This window comes from Aotus nancymaae, unplaced genomic scaffold (genome assembly GCF_030222135.1).
Source record: "Aotus nancymaae isolate 86718 unplaced genomic scaffold, 86718_ANA_hifiasm-v0.15.2.pri h1tg000046l, whole genome shotgun sequence".
Taxonomy (NCBI): Eukaryota; Metazoa; Chordata; class Mammalia; order Primates; family Aotidae; genus Aotus; species Aotus nancymaae.
In genome coordinates this window covers 13788981-13813931 of record NW_026988460.1, presented here as the reverse complement: position 1 = coordinate 13813931, position 24951 = coordinate 13788981, and the positions used below count along the sequence as shown (strand labels likewise).

The window sequence follows — 24951 nt, the reverse complement described above, 5'->3', positions numbered from 1 at the left end:
TTCAAATATAAGTCAGGAGATTTACTGATGGACTAGATTAGGGCATGAGAGAGAAGTCAAAAAAGACCCCAAGGTTTGGATAGATGTGGAGAAATTAGAACCCTCGTACATCACTGGTGAGATTATAAAATGAAACAACTGTTATGGAAAACAGTATGGCGGTTCCTCAAAAAATTAAAAGCAGAGCTACTAAATAATCCAGTAATTCCGGATCTGATATATAGTCAAAGAAATTAAAAGCAGGGTCTCAAAGAGATTTGCACATCCATGGTCATAGCAGCGCTAAACACAACAGTCAAAAGTTATAGGCCGCGCGCAGTGGCTCACACCTGTAATCCCAGTACTTTGGGAGGCCCAGGTGGGCGGATCACGAGGTCAAGAGATCCAGACCATTCTGGCCAACACGGTGAAACCCCGTCTCTACTAAAATAAATACAAAAATTAGCTGGGTGTTGTGGCACGTGCCTATAGTCCCAGCTACTGGAGAGGCTGAGGCAGGAAAATTGCTTGAACCTGGGAGGTGGAGGTTGCAGTGAGCTGAGATTGTGCCACTGCACTCCAGCCTGGTGATAAAGGGAGGCTCCGTCTCAAAAAAAAAAAAAAAAAGTTAGAGGCAACCCAGATGCCCACTGATGAATGAATGGATAAACCAAATGTAGTATACACAGACGATGGAGTATGATTTCACTTTAAAAAGGAAGGAAAAATCATGTTACATGCTACAACATTAATGAACTATTATGGCATTCTGCTACGTGAAATAAGCCAATCACAAAAATACAAATACAGTATGACTCCACTTATATGAGGTATCTAAAGTAGTCAAAAACATAGAATGGTAGTTACTAGGGACCGGGAAGAGCAGGAAAAGGGGAGTTATTGTTTAATGGGAACAGAGTTTCAGATTTGCAAGATGAAAAAGTTCTGGAGATCTGTCTTACAACAATGTGAATATGCCTAACACTACTGAACTTTACACTTAAAAATGGTTAAGATGGTAAATTTTGTATTACGTGTTTTTACCATAATTTTTTAAAAATGAAATTCACATGATCTATTGTGCTTATGATATTAGTAAATAAAAATATGAAGCATCCTAATTAGCAAGACATTAAAGATCTATTTTACTTCATCAGTGTCATATGAAGCTTTCAATTTTGCTTTCTTTTATAATGTACATACTATATTAGAACTATTATATATGCATATAATTTTAAAGTATTAATATTTAACTAAGGATTTGATTCCAAGGCTTAAATAACTGGAAAACTGAAACTGCCATTTACTTAGAAAAGACTGGGAAAGACAGGTTTATGAGGAGGAAATCAAGTGGTCTATACTGGGTATAAGTTTGAGATGCCTATGACTTATATGCAAATTGAGATATGGAATAGGATGCAGTGTATGTGAGTCTGGAGTTCAAGGGAGAAGTCTAGGCTGAAGACAGAAACTTATGAGTCGACAGCATTTATAGTTATAGGACTGGACCAGTTCAGTAAGCAACATAAAGAAAGAGATGAAGACAGCACTCAGCCCTAGGAAATTCACAAGTAGACTTAGGAATAACGAATCCATGAACTAGGATTTAGGGATATGAATTAGACCCAGACAGTGAGGTCTAATTCATACCCCTAAATTCATAGGAAGTGCTTGAGCCACAAAACTGCATAAAAATTAAAATTGATGTGGCCACAATGGGTCATGAGAGTGGGGAGGAAAGCAGAGAGGGAGAAACAGAGAGGAGCAGAGATGCGAGAAGGGTCTCAAAGGCTAACATCTAGCAGTACCAGTTCTGGTGATACCTGCCCATTCTTGCTTCCCTATTTTGATAGGCCTGTGAGCTCGCCTGTTCTTTTTATGGTAATCTTCAAGCAACTTGAGTGGGTTTCTGTTCTTTACCACCAAATATTCCCTGATGAAGGCCTAAAGAAGGGAGACAACACAAGTGGAAGGTAAGATATGAAATCAGGCTGGATGGGGTGGTTCACACCTATAATCCCAGCACTTTAAGAGGCTGAGGTGGGAGGACTGCTGGAACCCAGGAGTTTGAGACCAGCCTAGGCAACACAGCAACTCTACATAACATTTTAAAAACTTAACCAGGCATGGTAACACATGTCTATAGTCCCAGCTACTTGGGAGACTGAGGTGGGAGGATTGCTTAAGCCCAATAGGTCAAGGCTGCAGTTAGTTGTGATAATGCCACTGCACTCCAGCCTGGGTGACAGAGCAAAACCCTTTCTCAAAAAAAAAGAAAGAGAGAGAGAGAAAAAGAGAGGAAAGAAAGAAAGAGAGAGAGAAAGGAAGTGAAATTAATTACTTATCAATAAAAATTTTAAATCTTATGTGGTGGATTACATCATTTAGCCCCAGCTCTTCACTCCTCCCTGTATCCATGCCCTCTGACATGAAATTTGCAGTGCCGATTTACCATAAGTAGGCTGGCCAGCTCTGCCCCTTGACTTTTGACTCAGCCCAAAGAGACATGGTTTGGTCAGCAGATATGATGCAACCAAAGGCTTCATGGACCTGTGCACTGGACTTGCTCTCTAGAGCCACTGTCATTGCCACAGCTGCTGGAGAGTGACAGACAGACGGAGCAGAGTCAAGTTATTCAGTCACCTCACCCTGTCCAACAGCAAGCCAACCCTCAGGCACATGGGCAAGCTTACCCTAAGATCAGCAGAACCTCTGTGACCCCAGACACACATGCAAAAAACACTTCTTGTGTGTGCCTGAGGTTTTGGAACTGCTATGTGGCAAAGATAATTGATGTATATAAAAACACACTTGGATTTGATCGACTTTTTTCTTATCCAGTTATCATCACTGATACGTGAGGAAAACTTGGCTCTCCAAAATGGCCAAATATGGATAGAACGTAATTGATAGAGTAAGAAAATGGAGCTTCAAAAAAATCTAGATTATACAGGATGTGACTGATCTATCCACAGCCACTGTAGAATCAAATATCATTTTAAGGTTTATTGTAAAATAATTATATAAATAAGCAAAGTAATACTGAAGGCTATCAGGCATTCAGATTCTCTGTACAGGTGGTTAAAAACTAAAAAAGCAGTCTCTTATTTTGTTTTAAGAAACAGTCTTTAATTCTTGCAGCATAAAAACATCATTCATCTTCAGTGAGTGGTTACATGGTCTCCTTGTACCTGTTAGGTCAGACTATACGCTGGCTTCCGAAAGCATTACTTAGAGGATGATTTTAAATACACCCACATTATCACTGCTTTCTTAAACGTGATTCACAGATTATAAGAAATTTTTAACACAGAATGGCTATTTCATGAGAAGTGCAAACGTTCACGATGAACTGAAATTAATATTTCAATAGTGTGCCCAGATATTAATTTGATAATATCATGAGGCTCAGGAACTTAAGAAGTTTGAAGAAATTCTAACTAATGACCTCACATTTGCCTCAGATAAAGTTTGAAATCTAGTCATTTTCTTTCAGCATCTGTATTTGTTTTCTATATTGAAATAGTAAGCCTCAAAGTACAAGTGTAAAAATATACAATGCTTCAAAGTGAAAGGTAGCACAACTGTGGCTTTTATACTTGGGACTCATTAACTCAAGAGTATCAGTAAATACAGCCCTCCATCAACCAACAGTTTAACAATGTTAAACTTCCACAAGAAGCTCTTTCTATGAACCTGAATACAATTGTCTTAGATGTTAAGCAGCCATTCAAAAAAATTAAATATACATAAATGCATTCAACAGCTGGTCTTCAAAAACCACAGCTATTCTAGAGTTCAAGGTTAAGGTTAAGAACTCAAAGTTTAAGGTTAAGAACTGATTTCTACAACTATGCAACTCCCATGACAAGCTGGAACACCTATTCTCAAATACCAAAATACTCATGTACCCTTTTAAAGACATCTCTACAACAGCTGTGTTACCTATGCTTGCAAACACATGGCATCATTGCTTCCCAGTTTTTAGATCCTAGGTTGCATGATCCCTCTTAGTACACAAAAAGAAAGGAAAAGGCATTTCTGAAAGGCATCAGAGATTTGAGTTTAAGAGTCTTCAGTTTATGGATGAGGCCAACGCAGAAGATCAGCAATGCACAAGTCTGTCACACACCATTTTGTTTGTTGACACTCAATATTCATATTTCCATAGAAAGGGTAGTCACAAAGATGATCTGACTTATAAAAACATAAAACGTCATTTGTTTATAAACCTATAAAAGTACTGTTATACTGTTAGAAATTAAATGTTTTAAAAATCAAATATATTTTAGATGGTCAAATGTAAGGAAACACATCTTCCACGCTGTCACCAAAATTAACTTGCTTTAACATTAAAGAAAGGCAAATTTAATGATGTCACTTTCCAGCTTAAAAACTTTCATGGGATCCCTGGATTCTACAAGATAAAGTCCATGTGCCTTGAAGAGAGCATAAAAGAACTTGCCCCATTCATAGAGTTTGGATATTGTTAATTCTCTCCACCCAAATCTCAAGCCGAAATGCGATTCTCAGTGAGGGGTGGGGCCTGGTGGGAAGTGATGAATGGAGTGAGTTCTCAAGAGATCTGGTCATTTTAAAGCGTGTGACACCCTCCCCATTCTTCTCCTGCTCCTTTGCCATGTGATATACTTTCCACCATGACTAAATGTTCCCCGAGGCCTCCCAAAAAGCTGAGCACATGCCAGCACCATATTTACACAGCCTGCAGAACTATGAGCCAATTAAACCTCCTTTCTTTATAAACTGCCCAGTCTCAGAGATATTTCTTTATAGCAACACAAGAAAAGCCTAATACACTCATAGAGCCCTCATCAACATTTTCAGCCTCTTCTGGAATCCTACCTGCTTAACACCTGGCTCCCTCTATTCCAGCCACGCAACATGGCTCACTCCTCACTCAAACTATGGCCTTCCATATCTCCTTGATTTTGCCGGCTACGTTACCTTCGCTGGAGTACCTCTGTCCACCTGGTCACTATCTATCCATGTGGCAAAACCTTCAAGACCCTGAAGCCATCCCTGCCTTCTTAGCCCAGACACACTTCCTCTTCCTACACAGCTTTTTATGTTACCAGCCACACTCCACACAATTAGTTCTTCACATGACTATCTTCCCCTTTTGGGTGAGGTCAGCTCCAGGGAAGAAATTATGCCTTAACCCAACTTGGGATCCCCTGGTACCTGGCACATAATAGGTGTTCAGGAAAGCTCTGTGGAGTGGAAGTGAGTGGAAACCGAAGGGAGAAGAATGAAACAGAAGTTAAAACAGAAGGTGAAAGCCTGCGATCCTAAAAGACAGTAAGGATCTCAGCAGTAGAGTACGCCTAGTTTTTACTTTGTCTCAGCTCACATCGAAGTTTTTAATTTTGTCTTCTGAGGTTCTCTGAAACAACATCAATAGCTACCAGAAAGTTTAACCACAAACTCTGTGTCACGACCCTGGCCTCCAGGGCCCAACTACGTAAAAATCACAGACTCTTAATCTCCTTCTCTTCTCAGGTCTTCGTCTTCAGGCTACCCCAATCCCACCCCACCCTCAGCGACTTTGGCACAGATTTCCAGTGACCACATACCTGATAAATACCTGATAAATCTAATGAGCAGCACTCTCGCCTCAATTATTTAACTTACTGCGAGTGCTGATAGTGTCTATCATTGAACCTCTCACCCCTTTAAGAACTAGCTCAAGGCTGGGCATGGTGGCTCACGCATGAACTCCCAACACTGTGGGAGGCCAGGGCAGGTGGATCGCTTGAGCTCAGGAATTCAAGACCAACCTGGGCAACATGGGAAACCCTGTCTCTACTAAAAGTACAAAAATATTAGCTGGGCATGGCACATGCCTGTAGTCCCAGCTACTCTGGAAGCTGAGGTGGGAGGATCACTTGAGACCAGGAGGAGGAGGTTGCAGTGAGCTGCTATGGCACCACTGCACTCCAGCCTGGGTGACGAATAAGACCCTGTCTCAGGAAAAAAAAAAAAAAAAACAAGCTCAAGTGTCACCTCCTCTATGAAGCCCTCCATGACTCACCTCAGCCCCCAAGCCCACTGCGCATGGTTGACTATCATCTTTGTTTGCCTATCTCTAATCTCTGTTTGGATTTGGAGTCTAGCATGTTCTATGTTATACTACAAACCATTATCAACATGTCCCCTTTCCCACAACAATTTAAGTTGCAAGAAAACTGAATTGATCTCTTAGGCTTTATCTTCCCCCCTCCAACTTGGAGCATTACTCAAATTCAACAAGGAATTACTCTATTAGCAATCACATCTTTTCTCCTTATCACTAGTGCTACAGAAATGGATAAGAAAGAGTAAGAGCTAAAGAAAAACAGTGACAACAAAGTATGAAATTGTCCAATTTTACCCAGTAAGAACTGAAAGGGAGACTCCACTTCTCTTCAATTAATTCTAACTAAACATATTACAGACCACACACTAAGAGCTTTCCACATATCAACTTGTTCAATTCTCACAACATTGCAATGAAATAGGTATTATCATCCCCCAAACTGAGGCAAAGAGATTAAATGCCTTTCTTGAGGCCATACTTGTAAGTGGCACAGCCAGGATTCAACTCAGGCAGTCTTAACCAACACTGCATTACCTCTCAAGATACACACCTAGGAGAAAGACTGCAGAATGGAGGATTGCCTAAGCTGAACAGAGAAAGAGAGAGGAAAAGAAGAGGACATGAGAAACACTCAACTCTCCTGAGGAGGAAATTAAGAGAAGGAAAACTTGTCCTGACTGCTCTCTGTGCCAGCAGAATACCTGGTAGTGGCCAAGGCCCAGGTTGCACTGATTACAGGCCAGAGCTGCATGGGAACAATGAAGGGAAGGTAGCGCAAAGAATCTGCATTGCATTCAGGAGGTTAGGAACCTGGGAAACGCCTCTATTTTTGCAGTGTGTTTAAGCGCATGCACCTGTGTGTTTGTGTGTGTGTGTGTCCCCGCTCATGCGTTCCTGGGTCAAACAGTCCTGATTATTTCTCACCATTCTCAACTCTGACCGGCTCTGAACTCTGATTCTACCTGGCTTCACTTGGCTGAACTGACCCACCTATTCCTTACCTTTAAGTTCTTTATTTATTCAGAGCTGAGGTTCTTGGAGCTGATTCAACAGAGAGAGGTTTGCTCATAGTAGAGACTGGAATAAAGGTAAATAAATTCTGGAAAAACAACTCGTGTGCAACAAACTACTATTTGTATATAAAGTCAAGGTTCATCAAGGTAACTGTCAATTTGAAAAGCAATTATTGGATTCACGAGTTGAGGGTGGCTCTTAGAAGATCTATCCAACAAAAGAAGGAATGAATACAGCCTTGGAAATGTCTGAGGTTCAGTTTCCAATTTAGCTCCGAATTTGGCTTACAAATTCTTCCAAGTCATTGACTTTTTGATTTATTTGTCCTCTGAATTTATAGATCTCCTCTCCATCTCCAACACACTCTTATGCAGTTCATTTGAGGATATGTTACAGCTCATCGTACGGGGACTTGGCTACCAGGAAAAGCAATGGGCAAGACGGGGCCAGCATTACGCCACTCAGATTCATTAGGAGCGAAGCTGAACTTCCTGGCACAAACCATAGGTCAAAATGGCAATAAATGAAAAGAAGAAGGAAACAACTGCAGCCTAACGTTTTCAAACATCAATATCGCTTTGATGTTAACATACTCAGTGGAACATGAACATCGCTGTTCAAACCACTTGGACATTCATCTCCAAATTTCTGAAGTTGCACTCAATTTAATTCCCTAGAAGTTGAAATTTTAATTCTATTTCAATATCAATCACATTTCTACTTATCAGAGAGTCAACTGTTCAGTCGTTTGCAGGATCTAATCTAGTTCAAAAGAGAATTGGTAGCCATTCCGATCTTTGTCTTGGGCAGAGAATCAATACACACTGTTCTCTGTGGGAACACATTCGCCTCCGTGCCAAGGGGAGACGCTGACCCCAAGCAGGGAAGAGAAAGACTGTTTATTTCTTGGCACCAGGAGGCAAAATTTAATTTAACTTTAAGTGTTCATGAGCTTTTCATCTTCAAAGTGCTTCACAAATATTAACTAATTAATCTTCTCAGTATTGCTGCATATTACATAAGCTCTTTCAGGGATAAAGAACAAGGGAGGCACTGAATGGACCAGGTGGCAGAATCAGGAAGATAAGAAACTAACCTCACAACAAGAAACCTTTTACCTGGAGGTGCTATTTATTAGTGGTTAGGGCAGGCTCTAGTGCTAGTGGTTCCAACTCTTCTATCAACTCTAGCAGTTTAAAATCAGTAAGAAAAATAATGCTGAAACTAGGGCTGATGTGGTAATGAGCTGAAAGTTTCTTCTGAAACTAAGCCTCAGTTCCCTCAACTGTCAAGAGAGGCTGCTTACAGAACAAACTCCAGAGGGTGCTTATGAGGAATCAACAAGGTGACACATTCAAGATCTTATCACAGAGGAGCCTGCCAGTGCTCAGTACACACCGTTGCTATTAAACAAAAAGGGGGCTGTGGCTTCCAGGTGCCTAAGCAAAAAAATGGGTTAAACAGCTTCAAAATGTTTGCAGGTATTGTCCGTATTTTCATTTGTGAGAGACAATGAATGTAGCCAAATGATAGGCACCTCTTTTATGGGCTGAACTGTGTCCCCATCCCTAAAATTCCTATGCTGAGATTACAGCTCTTTTAGAATTTGTCTAGCTGCTGAAAAGCCCTTTTTAAAACTTCTACATTGAAGTCCTAACCATAAGTAGCTCACAAAGTGTCTTAGTCGGTTCAGGCAGCTATAACAAAATACCATGAACTAAGTGGCCCATAAATAACAGAAATGCATTTCTCAGAGTTCTGAAGGCCTGTAAGTCCAAGATCAAGGTGCCAGCATATTCAGAGTCAGGTAAGGACCCACTTCCTGGTTCACAGATGACACCTTCTTGCTGTGTCCTCCCATGGTGGGAGGAATGAGGGGGCACTCATCCCAATCACCTCTCAAAGGCCCCAGCTCCTAATATTACCTTGGTTATCAGGTTTCAAGATAGGAATTTCAGGAGGACAAAAACATGCAGAATGTGACTTATTTGGTAATTTGTTCATTACAGATGTCATTAGTTAAGATGATGTCATACTGGAATGAGGTGGGACCTATCCAACATGACTCGGATTCTTATAAAAAAAAAAAAGTAAATTTGGAGAAGGCCACACCTGCACAAAGAACACATGCAAACATGAAGGCGGAGACAGAGGAAACAGAGCAGAAGTCAAGGAACGCCAAAGACTGCCAGTCAACCACCAGGAGATAGACAAGAGGCAGGATGGATTTCTTCCTATGCCTTCAGAAGGAACCAACAATGGCCAGGTGCGGTGGTTCACACCTGTAATCCCAGCACTTTGGGAGGCCACGGCAAGTGGATCATGAGGTCAGAAGTTCAAAATCAGCCTGACCAACATGGTGAAACCCTGTCTCAATTAAAAATACAAAAATTAGCTGGGTGTGGTGGCACACACCTGTAATTCCAGCTACTCAGGAGGCTGAGGCAGGAGAATCACTTGAACCTGGGAGGCGGAGGTCGTAGTGAGCTGAGATCACACCACTGCACACCAGCCTGCGTGACAGAGCAAGACTCTGTCTCAAAAAAAAAAAAAAAAAAAGAAGAAGAAGGGACCAACTTTGCTGCTGACACTTTAATTAAGTGAGACAATAAATTTCTGTCGTTCAAGTCATCCAGCTTGTGGAACTTTGTTGCAGCAACTCTAGCAAACTAATAAAACCTCAAAATACTATCAGTTTTGTTTAATAAACAACCATGAACCCACCAAATCCCAAATACAATGTGACACTTGTGTTTGGGATTTGGTGGGTCCATGGTTATCTAGCACCATTCACTCTTGACGCCAAAGACAGTAAAGGAAAGGGAGCACTGGACATCACCACAACTCAGGGTACCAGAAACAAGCACTCTGCAATTTGCTAGGAAATCAAATTTTTATCACTCCAACTTTATGTGGCTTATAAAAACCCAACTTATGTAATAAATCACAATATGCATACAGAGAAGACAAACTGCTTTTTTTTTTTTGAGACAATCTCGTTCTGTCACCCAGCCTGGAGTGCAGTGGTGTGATCACAGCTCACTGCAGCCTCCACCTCCTAGGTTCAAGAAATCCTCCTACCTCAGCCTCCCGAGTAGCTGGGACCACAGGTGTGCATCACCATGCCCACCTAATTTTTTGTATTCTTTGTAGAGGTAAGGTCTCCCTTTGTTGCCCAGGCTGGTCTTGAACTCCTCGTTTCAAGCAATCCTCCTGCCTTGGCCTTTCGAAGTGCTGGGATTACAAGTGTGACACCCAGTCAACAAATTAATTTTTACACGGTCTGGATTACTCCCTGAGATGTGCATGGGCCAAGACACACCAATTGGCTCCCTGCTGTTCAGCATTCTTCCTGTTTCTGCAACACTGGAGGTATCCACATCGTTACACCCAAAGCTTTTACCCTTGTTGTTCCTGATGCTAGCATACCATTTCCCCAAAGATACACATGACCAGCTCTTCCTAAAGTTGTAAGTATCACCCTCTACATTACCTCCTCCAGAAGATCTCTCTCACTACCTTATCTAGTGCTGGCCCACCCATCCTACCCCAAGTCATGCTGCATCACGTCCTCCTTATTTTACATTCTTTGCAGCATTTATCATTCTCCTATGTAATCTTGTTTATCATGTATTATTTGCCTCCTGGTGTTTGTGTCACTCCACTAGAATGTAAGTTCTATGAGGGCAGAGACTACATTTGTCTCACTCAACGCTATCTCCAGTGCGTAGCATGGAGCACAGTGCACTGCAGGCACTTGATATAGTTTTTTTTGAATCAATAAATGAGCACCACCTTCAAAGGTAAGTCATTTTTAGCTAAGTGCAAAGTGTTGCAGTTTATTCAAGGGAGAACCACTGGCCAGTGCAATTATAAGATCCTGGAAAATCTCAACTTACAGGGTTGGCAATTCTAAAACCTGAGATATTGGTAATGCATATTTAAATGATCCCTACTATAAACAATTTGCTCAATGTAATATAAACATGCCAGATAGTCCTTCCTAAGTAATCTCAGTTTAAACAATTAGTCCAACTGCTTCACTATTTTTTACACATACCATCAGTAAAATAGTATGTGCAAATAAAACAAAATTAAGAAATCTATGGTTATCACAAGCCAACCTTTTAATAAAATCGAGACTATTACAATCCAAAATGCAAACCTACTTGTTGCAACTTAACATTATCATCTAATAATTTTTCTTATAAAAATAGAAATTGAGAATTATTTTTAGAAAAGCAAGATATTTTGATAAGATGTAGCTAAATTCCAATCTTTTACAGCAGGCTTATCCAACCCACGGCCCAGGGCAGCTCTAAAGGCAGCCCAATACAAATTCATAAACCTTCTTAAAACACTATGAGATCTGTTTGCAATTTTTTTTTTTTTTTTTTTAGCTCATAAGCTGTTGTTAGTGTGAGTGTATTTTGTGTGTGGCCGAAGACAATTCTTCTTCTAATGTGGCCCAGGGAAGCCAAAAGATTGGACACCACTCTTTTACAGGTTCAAAAAGCAAACAAATGTTAAAAACAAAATTGAATAAATGTCAGTGGCCTAGGAGCTATTCAATTCAACTTGTCTAAATCATTCCTCTAAGAAAAACAGCCATCCTGAGTCATGAGCTCTGAATCCTCAATGTGACCTTTAGAGCAAAACAAACAGTTATCTGTTTATATTTTAAAATAGTTATTGGCAGGTCTATTGCTCATGTTCTTTTAACCCACGTTAAATTAAAAAAAAATCCTTTAAGTCATTCAGGCTAAACCATGAATATTACAAACCAACGCTGTGATTTTAAAAAAATAATAACAAAGAAGTCCCCAGGCCAATTTAACACCATCCAAAATCCATTCCAGATCCAAAAATCAGAGTTAAATTAACTAATATACATGTTTTCTTATTTTCTCCTTTCCTCTTCTTTTTGGCCTATATAGAGCAATGGACCCAAAAACGTCAGTAAGTTTGAACCTACAAATATGGTGAGTTTCAGTTCTTGGTACGCATATTCTATAAAATTATGTATTTGCAAAGGTCAAAAGGTTTACCCATTCCCCCTAAAAAAAAAAAAAAAAAAAAGCTGGTCAAATCAAGCTGGGGTTTCTTGAGCCATCAGAAATCACTCAGTCACATTATCATTATCAGTCACTGGAATTGGTTGTATATTTTTAGGACAGTACAGGTAGACAATGGGAAATTCCACATCATCCTTCTCCATTAGGGCACCTCTGTATTTGTTAAGATGAAATTTCACTCTCATTGTTATCAGTTACAGAAACAATCAGCTACTAGGCCAAGCAGATCGTCTCCTTTCATGGCCTACTTATTCAAAACGATTCAGCACTTACATATGGACAACCAGCAAATCACAGCCAACAAGGTCAGCTGCTGGAAATAAATCAGGAGACAAACCCAAGATTCTCTACCTCTTCCTACAGACATCTCCAGCAGAATCAGTGAACACAGCACCTAAGTCATCAGCCTGCATCCTCAAAGCAGCAAAAGGCCATCATGAAATCAATTCATTGGTTTCCAAGTTGTCTAAGATCCTGGATTCAAAGCAACTATTTTTAGCAAAGTTCAAAAGGTTAAAAGAACACCAACAAAAAGCCAATCAAACCAAGATAGAGGTTCTAGAGCATTCACTAACCACTCAGTCACGTTATAATAAGTCACTGTCACCTCTATTTCTTCCCTCCATGAGACCTTGGGGATAGATTAAGTGGCAGAGGCTAAATTACTGTATCTACTACCCACACGCTAAAGTTAATCGGTTCCTCCAGAACTGTTCAAGATTCTTTCAAGGCTGTAATGTGACTGACATTTTTTTCTTTCTCCTTGAAAGAAAAATCCAAATCCAGTTCTCTCTTCCTCCAGAGAAAGCTTAACACGAAACTCACCTCTTATGCTTCTGGATTATTCACATCATTTAAAGAGAGAGGGAAAAAAACAAATACTATTCAATGTGTTTCCTTCTTTTTTTAAAAATAGTAGTCAGGAAACTGATGTAAACATTGAGCATTAAGAACGCTACAAAATAATAAATAATGTATGTGTATACTACCAATAAAATTTTATTACAATTTTTTAAAAAATCTGCGCAATATTCTGAAATCTGAGAGACAATGTTATTACACTAATTGGGGAAGGTGCCTTTACCTTTTGTTGGTGAAATATAAAAAAAGGTAGTCTACAATTTTCTCCCTACTTTTTGTTTGTCCATCTGTGTATCCACCAATCCATATATATGCCAAAGGTACTATTATTGTGCTGCAGTTATTTAAGCATTTTTAAATTCATGTACATGCCAAGTACCATTCCAAGGTCTTTACAAATAAGAAGTCATTTAATCATATGAGCCAGGACTATCTTCTCCAGATCTCAGTTTCCAGATGAGGAAACTGAGACAGACAGAGGTTAAGTAAGTCACCCAAAGTCACAGAACTATTTAGTATGAGAGCCAGAGTCAAAACCAAGCAGTCTGGCTCTAGAACTCATGCTCTGAACCAGTACACATCGCTGCCTATTAGGAAGGGAGACTATCATGTCAAATTGGGAGGCCCTATATATTTTAGTGATTAAGGGTATTAGAAAGACCTTGTTCCTATACATGCTGAGTCATTTACTAGCTGGGTGACCCTACACAAAGTTACCTAATCTCCCTGGGCTTTGGGTTTCTTGTGTGGATTATATGAATTCTCCCACAGTGTGTGGTATGGATAAAAATAATTTAAAACAGTTAGTAAAACGGCTGGCTCACAGTAAGGAATCCATTAACTATTAGCTTTAAAAATAATTACTTACTTGTGACAAAATGCATTGGCATGCATATCCACAAACTGCCCTCTCTGACTAGACTAAAAAATACTGAAGAACAAGTATTTTTACTCATCTTGGCATGCAAAGAATTGTGCCCAAAATAACTGATATGTAAAGGTTCCTGCATTTGAGATGTTCAAATTTAGTCATTAAAAACAAGTTTTTATAAAAATATTCTTAAAGAGAACATAAGACTTTTAAAATATATACAGTTGTCTATACTTTTTAACCCTTAACATTTTTAAAGCAAATTAAACCTTTTTGAAAATTTTTAATCAAATTAATGCATGCACACATTTTTAACATCAAATATTATTCAGTAAGTCAATGGTGTAATAAAAAGGAAAAGGGAACTATTCAAGATTAGAAGACTCAGAAGAAACTAGAGAGACATAACACCCATACACAAGAGGGGGCTTTTTTTGGAACCCGATTTGAGCATATTATTTAAAAAAAAAAAAACAACTACTTTTTCAGGTGGACACAGTGGCACAAGCTGTAGTGCTAACTACTGAGGAGACTAAGGCAGCAGCAGGGTCATTTGCACCCAGGAGTTTGAGACCAGCCTAGGCAACATAGCAAGACCCCTTCTCTAAAAACTACTATTAATAATAAAATTTAAAAGCACTTTTTTCAATCAAACAAAATTCAAATGGTAATGATAAGGAATTGTTAGTTTTATTAGGTGTGATAATGATACTGTGGCTAAGTAGAAGTCCTTTTTCTTGAGATGCATTTGAAAATAACTGGAGCCAAATGGCATGATATTTGAATTTTTTAAGACACCAGTCAAAAAAAAGAAAAAAAGACAGATGAAACAAAAATGGTAAAATTAAGTATGGTAGGTTCTTGGGGGCTCACTGTATCACTCTATTTTTCTGGATTTGGGAATTTCCATTGGAGAAGAGGTTTTAAAAATCACATTAGCTTAAAATGCAGTCCCTTGACCTGTACCAGGAGCTCCTTTTCCCAAATGTCTTTTCCAGAGAAGACATATTCTTAGTTCTTTAATTTCCAATTCATTATTATTATTATTATTTTTTAAAGAGAAAGAGAGAGAGAGAATAGGAAGGAGGAAAAAGGAAGAGAAAGAGAGAGAGAGAATGGGGAGGAGGGAGAAGGAAAAGAAAGAGGGAGAGAGAATGGGAGTATTGCTTTCTTGCCCAGGCTAGAATGCAATTTAGTAATGGGTATTGAAAACCTCTTTTATACTGATAATTATACTTAATAATATAGTCAGGAAGGAATAAGGGAAGAAGATAACAAACAAACAGCCAACCAATATTTAATTTAAACCTATAAAATGCTATGCGATTACTGAGGAGTCATTTACTTCCAATTATATAGTCACCTTTGGAATAGGTGTGAGGTGGTAATGTATGTTTTGTGTATTTGAAGTGGAGAGTTCTATAAATGTTTATTAAGTTTACTTGTTCCAGGTCTGAGTTCAAGTTCTGAATATCCTTGTTGATTTTCTATCTCGTTGATCTATAGAATCGTTAGCTCTTCTTGTTGCATTGATCCTTTTACCATTATGTAATGTCATTCCTCGCCTCTTTTGATCTTTGTTGCTTTAAAGTCTACTTTATCAGAGGCGAGAATTGCATCTCCTGATTTTTGTTTATTAGTTTATTTTTACTCTCTGTTTGATTGGTAAATCTTCCTCCTTCTCTCTGAGTCTTTGTGTATTGTTGCATGTAAGATGGGCCCGGATGCAGCATACCAATGGGTTTTGGCTTTTTATCCAATTAAAATATATAAAAGTTTAATACCGGCGTTTGATGCTAGCTGGCTGTTTTGCCCATTAGTTGATGTAAGTTTTTTATTGTGTTAAAGTTCTTTGCTTTTTGATATATTTTTGGAAAGGCTGATATTGGTTGTTCCTTTATATGTATAGTGCTTCTTTCAGAAGCTCTTGTAAAGCAGGCCTGGTGGTGGTGAACTCTCTAAGTACTTGTTTGTTCGCAAAAGATTTAATTTTTCCTTCGCTCATAAAGCTTAGTTTGGCTGGATAGGAAATTCTGGGTTGAAAGTTCTTTTCTTTAAGGATGTTAAATATTGGTCCCCACTCTTTTCTGGCTTGTAGGGTTTCTGCTGAGAGATCTGCTGTAAGTCTGATAGGTTTCCCTTTATGGGTAACCTGACCTTTCTCTCTGGCTGCCCTTAGTATTTTCTCATTCATTTCAACCCTAATAAATCTGGCGATTATGTGCCTTGGGGTTGGTCTTCTTGAAGAATATCTTTGTGGTGTTCTCTGTATTACCTGGAGTTGAATATTACCCTGCCTTGCCAGGTTGGGAAAATTTTCCTGAATGATATCCTGAAGAGTATTTTCCAACTTGGATTCATTCTCTTCATCACATTCAGGTACACCTATCAAACGTAAATTAGGTCTTTTCACATAGTCCCATATTTCCTGGAGACTTTGCTCATTCCTTTTCATCTCATTATTTTCCTTTTAAAAGGAAATTAAATTGCTATTTCCTTGCCTACGAATGTTCATTTTGTATTAGAAAAAGTAGTCCCTTTAATTTCTTCTGCATCACCTACAATAGCTCTTAAATGCCCCACTTTGATACCATCAGAGCCCTCTTCACTGTTCCACATCTTTCCATTCCTTACCATCTATGGTCTATATTTTTACTTTTTTATTACCAAGGTTGATTAGCATTACTGTTTTAAAACCATGAGCTTTGTACTTTGTCTATAAATTGATTCTGTGTTTATATTATAACCATGTAAATATTTTTCTATGCACGTCAAATAATGTAACATGAATACATTTCAATTTTACCTCAGTTTTAGTTTTTCCTCGAGTTTCTAATTGCTTTTATTTTTCCTTGCACTATTTGCCATTAGTATGCCCTTAACTTTCTTCAAACTCTTCATTCTATCAGGCATTCTATTGGGTAGCTGTATGTCCAATTAAGATTTTCCCCCTACATCTTAGGCATGTTAAGCCTGTCAAACGATGGAAGAAATTCTCACTCAGAACATCTACTCTTAAGCATATGATCCCACTTTTTAAACTGAATTGAGAAGTTGGCCAGTTTGAGAATGGTCCAAACACTCTTGAAAACTTATTCAGAGGGGACAAAGGATGTTCTTGTAGGAAGGAAAAAATGAAAGTGGGGGCAGAGCTTAAGAAAAGCAGCTTATGTAGATGTAATAAAACTCACTTTATAACCAGAGGATTTTACCATAAATTTATGAATACCAGTGAATTTATAGTGAGTGCTAAAATAACCATATTTTTTTAGAAGGGAGGTGTGCATCTACATGAATCTGTAATTACATTTACATTTATAATAATTGGGAACACCCCTACCCCCATCTGGCTTCTGAGTCATATCCCTACACTATAACTTTGATAGAGGAAAAAAATGTAAAATCTGCAAAACTAATGTAAAGGAAAAAGAAACTTCAAACAATTATTTTACAAACAATGCCAAGTGCTAAAGAAATATATAATACTTTAAGCTTGAAAGCCACAGATCAGTATTCAGAGGTCTAGCAAAAGATTTAGCCAAAATTTTTCATTAAAAGGAGGCCCAACTGAACATAGCTGAAAGGAAATTATCATGACAAGCCTGGGCAACATAGCAGAAACAAAAAAAAAAAGTAGGGGTGGTGATTACATAGTGATATGGTTTGTCTGTGTCCCCACCCAAATCTCATCTTGAATTGTAGCTCCCATAATTCCCACCTGAGTGGGAGGGACCCAGTGGGACGTAATTGAATAACAGGGGTGGGTCTTTCCAATGCTGTTCTGATGATAGTGAAAAAGTTTCACAAGATCTGATGGTTTTATAAAGGAGAGTTCCCCTGCACACGCTATCTCTTGCCTGCTACCATGTAAGATGTGTCTTGCTTTCCCTTTGCCTTCAGCCATGATTGTGAGCCCTCCCCGGTCATGTGGAACTGTGATTCAATTAAACCTCTTTCCTTTACAAATTACCCAGTCTTGGGTATGTCTTTATTAGCAGCATGAGAACAGACTAATACACACAGTGATTAAGAGTTGAGATTCTGGGCTAAAGTCATCAATTGTCCCGCACTGAACTGGTGGTTTCAGACTGTAAAAATCTTACTACATTGTCCTTTTTGTAAAGAATTGCTATCTGGCTAGGTGTTGAGAGAATACATACAAAACATTCAGCACAATGTTAACTAAAGGCTAGTCACCGATATTATCAGCACTCAAAAGCCATCCTGTGCCTGAATGCTTGACCATTTCTCCTCAAAAACGTTTCTCCAATGATCCTCAGTATTTTACTCAAACAAGCTGAAAAAGTATGTCCACACAAAAACTTGCACAGGGATGTTTATAGCGGCCTTATTCATAATTGCCAAAACTTGGAAGCAACCAACATATCCTTCAGTAAGTGAATGAATAAATAAACCATGGTATATCCAGGCAATGGAGTACTACTACTCAGTGCTAAAAAGAAATGGGCTATCCAGCCATGAAAAGACATGGAGGAAACTTAAACGCACATTACTAAGTGAAAGAAGCCAATCTGAAAAGGCTACCTAGAAGATTCTAACACTACCACATTCTGGAAAAGGCAAAACTAGGGAAACAAACAAACAAAAAAATCAGTAGTTGCCAGGCATTGCGGAGAGGGAAGAACAAATAAGAGGAGCACAGAGATTCTTAGGGCAGTGAAACTATTCTGTATGATACTTCGGTATCATACCTCAGATACTTCAGTAGCAGATACATTTGTCCAAATCCATAGAATCTATGACTTCAAGAATGAACCCTAATGTAAATGATGGACTCTGGGTGATGAAAATGGGTCCAGGTAGGTTCATCAACTGTAACAAATGTACCACCCTGAAGGGGGATGTTACTAATGAGAGAGGCTGTGGAGTAGGGGAGGGAACATATGAGAAATCTCTGTCCCTTCCTATCAATGTTGTTGCAAACCTAAAAAAAAAATAAAGTTTTTTTTTTTCTCAATAAGGTATGGACTTTATTTAGTAATAATGTATTCTAATACATAATATTGGTTCATTATTTGTGATAGCGTGTCATATTAATGTGAGATGTTAGCAATGGAAACACTGGATCTGGGGTATATGAGAAGTCTCTATGTTCACAACTTTCTGTAAATCTAAAACTTTTCTTAAATTAAGTTGATTACTGCAATAAAGGCCTCTGTTACTATTTACTATATTTGGAGCCCTATATAAAATTAGTAAAAAAAGCTCTGAATTAAAAATCGAACACCCAGTTTCAGCTTCTGGTGATGGCTGCATAGCTGCTATAGGATCATATTCCACTATAAATCCTAGACATAATACAGCTTCCAGTGAGGTAGAACAAGCAAGTAGATAAAGGTGGGGAATCAGCACCTGGAAGTAAGAAAGGCACTGGGTAGATTTCTAATTTTTTTTTTCTTATTGTACTTTAGGTTCTGGGGCACATGTCCAGATCATGCAGGATTGTTGCATAGGTACACACACGGCAATGTGGTTTGCTGCCTCCATCCCCCAATCACCTACATTTGGCATTTCTCCCCATGTTATCCCTCCCCGACCTCCCCATGCCCCCATCCCTACCTTGGCACCCCCAACAGACCCCAGTGTGTGATGCTCCCCTCCCTGTGTCCATGTATTCTCATTGTTCAACATCTGCCTATGAGTGAGAACATGTGGTGTTTAATTTTCTGTTCTTGTGTCAGTTTGCAGAGAATGATGGTTTCCAGATTCATCCATGTCCCTACAAAGGACACAAACTTATCATTTTTATGGCTGTATAGTATTCCATGGTGTATATGTGCCACATTTTCCTTGTCCAGTCTATCATCAAAGGGCATTTGGGTTGGTTCCAGGTCTTTGCTATTGTAAACAGTGCCACTATGAACATTAAGTATGCATGTGTCTTTATAATAGAAAGATTTATAATCCTTTGGATATACACCCAGTAATATGATTGCTGGGTCAAATGAAATTTCTATTTCTAGGTCCTTGAGGAAGCACCACACCGTCTTCCATAATGGTTAGAATAATTTACACTCCCATCAACAGTGTAAAAGTGTTCCTATATTAAAGTTTTTTTAAACTAAATTATTTAAAAAACATTTCTTTGATAATTCTATTTCTATGCTACCCATCGCATAGCTAACATTTGCACATGTGAACAAAGAGCTAGGTAAAGGATCTCACTGCTAAAATGAGGCACGATGCAGTATCCAGGAGCACAGACCCTGGAGCTGACCTGCCTGCATGCAAATCCTGACTTCGAGCCATGTGATGTTAAGCAGACGACTTAATTTCTTCCTGCCTCAGTTTCTTCAACTGTAAGACAAGCCTCATTATGTAATTACAAGGAATAAATTGCTTAATATTTGTACAGCATTTAGGACAGCACGGGGTACAAAAGTAAAAGCTATATAAATTTTTGTTCAGTAAATTGCAGTATTGCCCATGATAGTAAAAAAATAAATAGCCTTGAATGTTTATCATTCAGAGAATGGCTGATTACACTATGTCACATCCATGCTATGGAATCCTCCTCAACTGCTGAAGAAAACTAGATCGTAGATTAGTAGGCACTGACACCACCAAAAAATGGGCTAAGAAAGGAATCAGGTGAAAAAAGCAAATTGCAGAAGAATAATTACAGGTTAAGAAAATTAATAAAAATGTATGTTTTAATATACACCTATATGCCTTCAAATTAATAGGAAACATCCTGGAAAGATACACACAAAACTGCCAAAAGCAATCGGTTGCGTCTGAAGACCGAGGCTCTAGCCCTGTCTCTGTAAGAACTACCTGTACAACCTTGGCTAAGTCGCCTAAAGCAGGAAACACCTAAAGTAGATTCCTCACCTTAACGCAGGAGAGGCAGGAATGACTGGATTCAGTAATCCCTCTAATTGATTCCAATCCCCCAAATATCCTGACTTTGATTATGAGATTCTGGTGCTTTCTATAAATAAAGACACTGAATTCTCCAACACTTCATCCTTTATTAGAAGCCCTATGGAACATGGTGTGTTTCAAAAGCACAGCCTATGACAGATGGAAACACATTCCGTGTGGGTACAGTTCCAACCCCAGATCATGCTCTCAGTAACAAAATCTTTCTTCACCCCAGCCCCCACACATAAATGTCATGTGTTCCTAGAGAAGATAATTGCCTTATCCATTGATATATGAGCAACAGTTTCTTTATTGCCATTTTTGCTTTTTCCTTGGATTGTCATCAGAAATGTATTTACACTATCATTCATAAACATATGTAACCCAATTAATCTAGCCACAAGCAGGAAGACAGGAAACTGCTGTTTTAAAATCAGGGTCAGGTTGTCATCCTCCACCCAATGACCACTGAGACAGATACTTTGAGTCACTGGCCTCCATGATGATTCTAGGTCACCACTGGGTGAACCAAAACCTCAGTCCTCAATCTCTGCCCATCCTGCTCTCTCTCATTGATGTAACCTGGAGCCACACTCTTACTCCTTCCCATTCAGCCTTCCTGCCACCCTGCAACCCCTTTCCCTTCAGCCCAACCCACCACTGAGCTCACCACCATAGATCCCCAGCACCTATGCCAGTGCCTGGCACACAGCCAGCATCAAAAACAAGAATTCAATTGATTCATGCCCACAAAAAACTTTTACTAACTAGGCCAATACATGTAACTACCAGACTAATCTTCCTAAAGGAAAGTACCGATTCCTTCTGTGACTCGGCAAAAGTGTATTCTCGAAAACCTGTAGCACCTATGACGTGTCAAACGTTGTACTCATTTCTGACAAAAAAAAGAATGATACACTGCCAAGCTCACAGGTATCGGTGGGCCTCTATTCCTACCAAAGAGAACAGAATTCATCACTAATTCTGCCACTCTGTGACTGTGATCTTGGGCAAGATACTTCAATTCTCTGAACCTGTTTCCTTCATTAATAAGATGGGGATACTGCTACTATTAACTCATGAGACTGCCCCCACTGCTAAATGAGGTAATGCACATAATATATTTAGCATAGTGAGATACCAATAAATGTTCTTTTTAAAATTAATAATAGTATTAAGGCTGGGCAAAGTGGCTCACACCTGTAATCCAAGCACTTTGGGAGGCCAAGGAGGGCAGACTGCTTGAGCCCAAGAGTTCAAGACCAGCCTGGGCAACATGGCAAAATCCCGTTTCTATAAAAATAAAAAATATAAGCCAGGCTGAACGCAGTGGCTCATGTCCGTAATCCCAGCACTTTGGGAGGCAGAGATGGGTGGATCACCTGAGGTCAGCAGTTCAAGACCAGCCTGGTCACCAACGTGAAACCCCGTCTCTACTAAAAATATAAAAATTAGCCAGGCGTGGTGGCAGGCACCTGTAATCTCAGCTATTCAGGAGGCTGAGGCAGGAGAATACCTTGAACCTGGGAGGTGGAGATTGCAGTGAGCCGAGATCACGCCATTGCACTCCAGCCTGGGCGACAAGAGTGAGACTGTCTCAAAAAAAAAATTTTTTTAAACAAACATTAGCCAGGCGTGGTAGTTCGAGCCTGTAGTCCCAGCTACTCAGGAGGCTGAGGTGGAGGATCATGTACGCCCAGGAGGTAGAGGTTACATCGAGCTGAGATCATACCACTGCACTCCAGCCTGGGCAACAGAGCAAGCTCCTGCCTCAAACCCATTCAAAAGTGGGCGAAGGATATGAACACTTTTCAAAAGAAGACATTTATGAGGCCAATAAATATATGAAAAAATACTCATCATCACTGGTCATTAGAGAAATGCAAATCAAAACCACATTGCGATATCATCTCATGCCAGTTAGAATGGCGATCATTAAAAAATCTGGAGACAACAGATGCTCGAGAGGATGTGGAGAAATAGCAACATTTTTACACTGTTGGTGGGAGTGTAAATTAGTTCAACCATCATGGAAGACAGTGTGTTGATTCCTCAAGGATCTAGAAATAGAAATTCCGTTTGACCCAGTAATCCCATTACTGGGTATATATCCAAAGGATTATGAATTGTTCTATTATAAAGACATGCACACGTATGTTCACTGAGGCACTGTTGACAATAGCAAAGAACTGGAACCAACCCAAATGCCCATCGATGATAGACTGGACAAGGAAAATGTGGCACATATACTCCATGGAATACTATGCAGCCATAAAAAACGATGAGTTGGGGTCCTTTCTAGGGACATGGATGAATCTGGAAACCATCATTCTCAGCAAACTGACACAAGAACAGAAAATCAAACACTGTATGTTCTCACTGATAGGCGGATGTTGAACAATGAGAACACATGGACACAGGGAGGGGAGCATCACACACTGGGGTCTGCTGTTGGGGGACAGAGGAGGGACAGTGTGGGTAGGGAGGTTGGGGAGGGATAACATGGGGAGAAATGCCAGATATAGGTGACGGGGGGATGGAGGCAGCAAATCACATTGCCATGTAGGTACCTATGCAACAATCCTGCATGTTCTGCACATGTACCCCAGAACCTAAAGTACAGTAATATATACATATATATATATATAACAATAATAGCAAGAACAAAATTCAAATGTCTTAGTGAATCGAATCGAAGACTTCAAAACCTGGTACCAATAAACCACTTTAAGCCTCAACCTCACATACCCTGTCTATCTGTCAAAAAAATCATATCTGGAGTCTGCCCAACTGTGTCTTTGGTTCTGTAATTCACTGTAGAAAAATGTCCCACCCCTTATCCCAACCCTCACTCCATTCATCTTTAACTCCTACCCATCCTTTGTTGCCCAGCTTAATATTCCTTCTCCGTAAGTTTCTCTGCCCATAACAGCACCTCCCTCCACAATAAACTTCATCTACGGTCCCATGGCACTTTAAAATAGCACCTCATCTATTCTTCATTGTGCATTCATTCAACATGCTTTTGCGATGAAAGACACATCTGTTCTGTGACAGATGTTTCATTTTGTATTGGAGATGCTGGGGTCAACAAGGAAGTCTCTACCCACAGTCTAGCAACAGAGTTAGGCATAAAATAAATCATTACTGTCATACTGTGAAATATATATTCAGTCTTTGATCCCGTTTCCTAGCATGCAACTCCTAAAATCCTTAGAAACACCAAAGTGATGTCTTTTGCATGCTAACGAGTTGACTGGTGGCTGGCAGGCCCTAGGTAGCTTCTAGGTGGAGCTGGTCACCAGAAAACACAAGGCAGGATTAGAGGATCGGGCTTTCAGCCCAGAAAGAGGGGAGGGAAGAGAGGCTTAAGGTTAAGTTGATCACCAATAGCCAATGATTTAACCAGTCATGCTTACATAATGAAGCTTCCATAAAAACCCAAAAGGACCAGCTTCAGATAGCTGAACATGTGGAGGCAGACAGGATGGTGAACAAGAGCTCATCCACATGCTGGGGAGGATAGTGCACCCCAACTCCATAGCAACAGAAGCTCCTATACTCAAGACCCTTCTGACCTCACCCTATGTAGCTCTTCCTCTGGCTATTTGTATCTTTGTAGTATCCTTTATAATAAATGGGTAAACATGTTTCCCCAAGTTCTGTGAGCCACACTAGCAAATTAATCGAACCCAAAGAGGGGGTTCATAGGACTCCAAACTTAAAGCCAGTCAGTCAGACATTCCAGAGGCCTAAACTGGTGTGTCAGGTGGGAAGCGGGGCACTCTTGGGGGCTGAGCCTCGAACCTGTGGAATCTAATGCTATCTCTAATTAAACAGTAAACTAGAGGATACCCGGCATTATTCACTGCAGAACTGATTGCTTGCTTGGTGATGGGGAGAATTTCCCCCCACCCCATTTTGTCACAGAAGTATTCTGTGTTGATTGTTGTTGAGTGAGAGACTAGAAAAAGCATTTTGAGTTTGTTTTTTCCCATGACCAGAATTATCCAAATAATTTCTAAATTAGAATTGTGATAAGCATCATAAGCAAAACAGATAAAAATACAAATGGGATTACTTCTGCTGTCTTGAGATCTAGATTAAAGGTAAGTCTGTTTCAACATGGAAACTCCAGAGCATACTTCATAAATGCTCGTTAGAGT

At 39.6% G+C, this 24951-nt stretch overlaps 1 protein-coding gene and 1 pseudogene across 1 annotated transcript in view; one reads left to right on the top strand and one right to left on the bottom strand.

Moving 5' to 3' along the window:
• Positions 1-24951, bottom strand: part of ITPR1 (inositol 1,4,5-trisphosphate receptor type 1) — a 362730-nt gene that overhangs the window by 277778 nt on the left and 60001 nt on the right. The gene's annotated exons all lie outside the window — the stretch shown is intronic.
• On the top strand, positions 8673-8719 carry LOC135268939 (U7 small nuclear RNA; annotated as a pseudogene).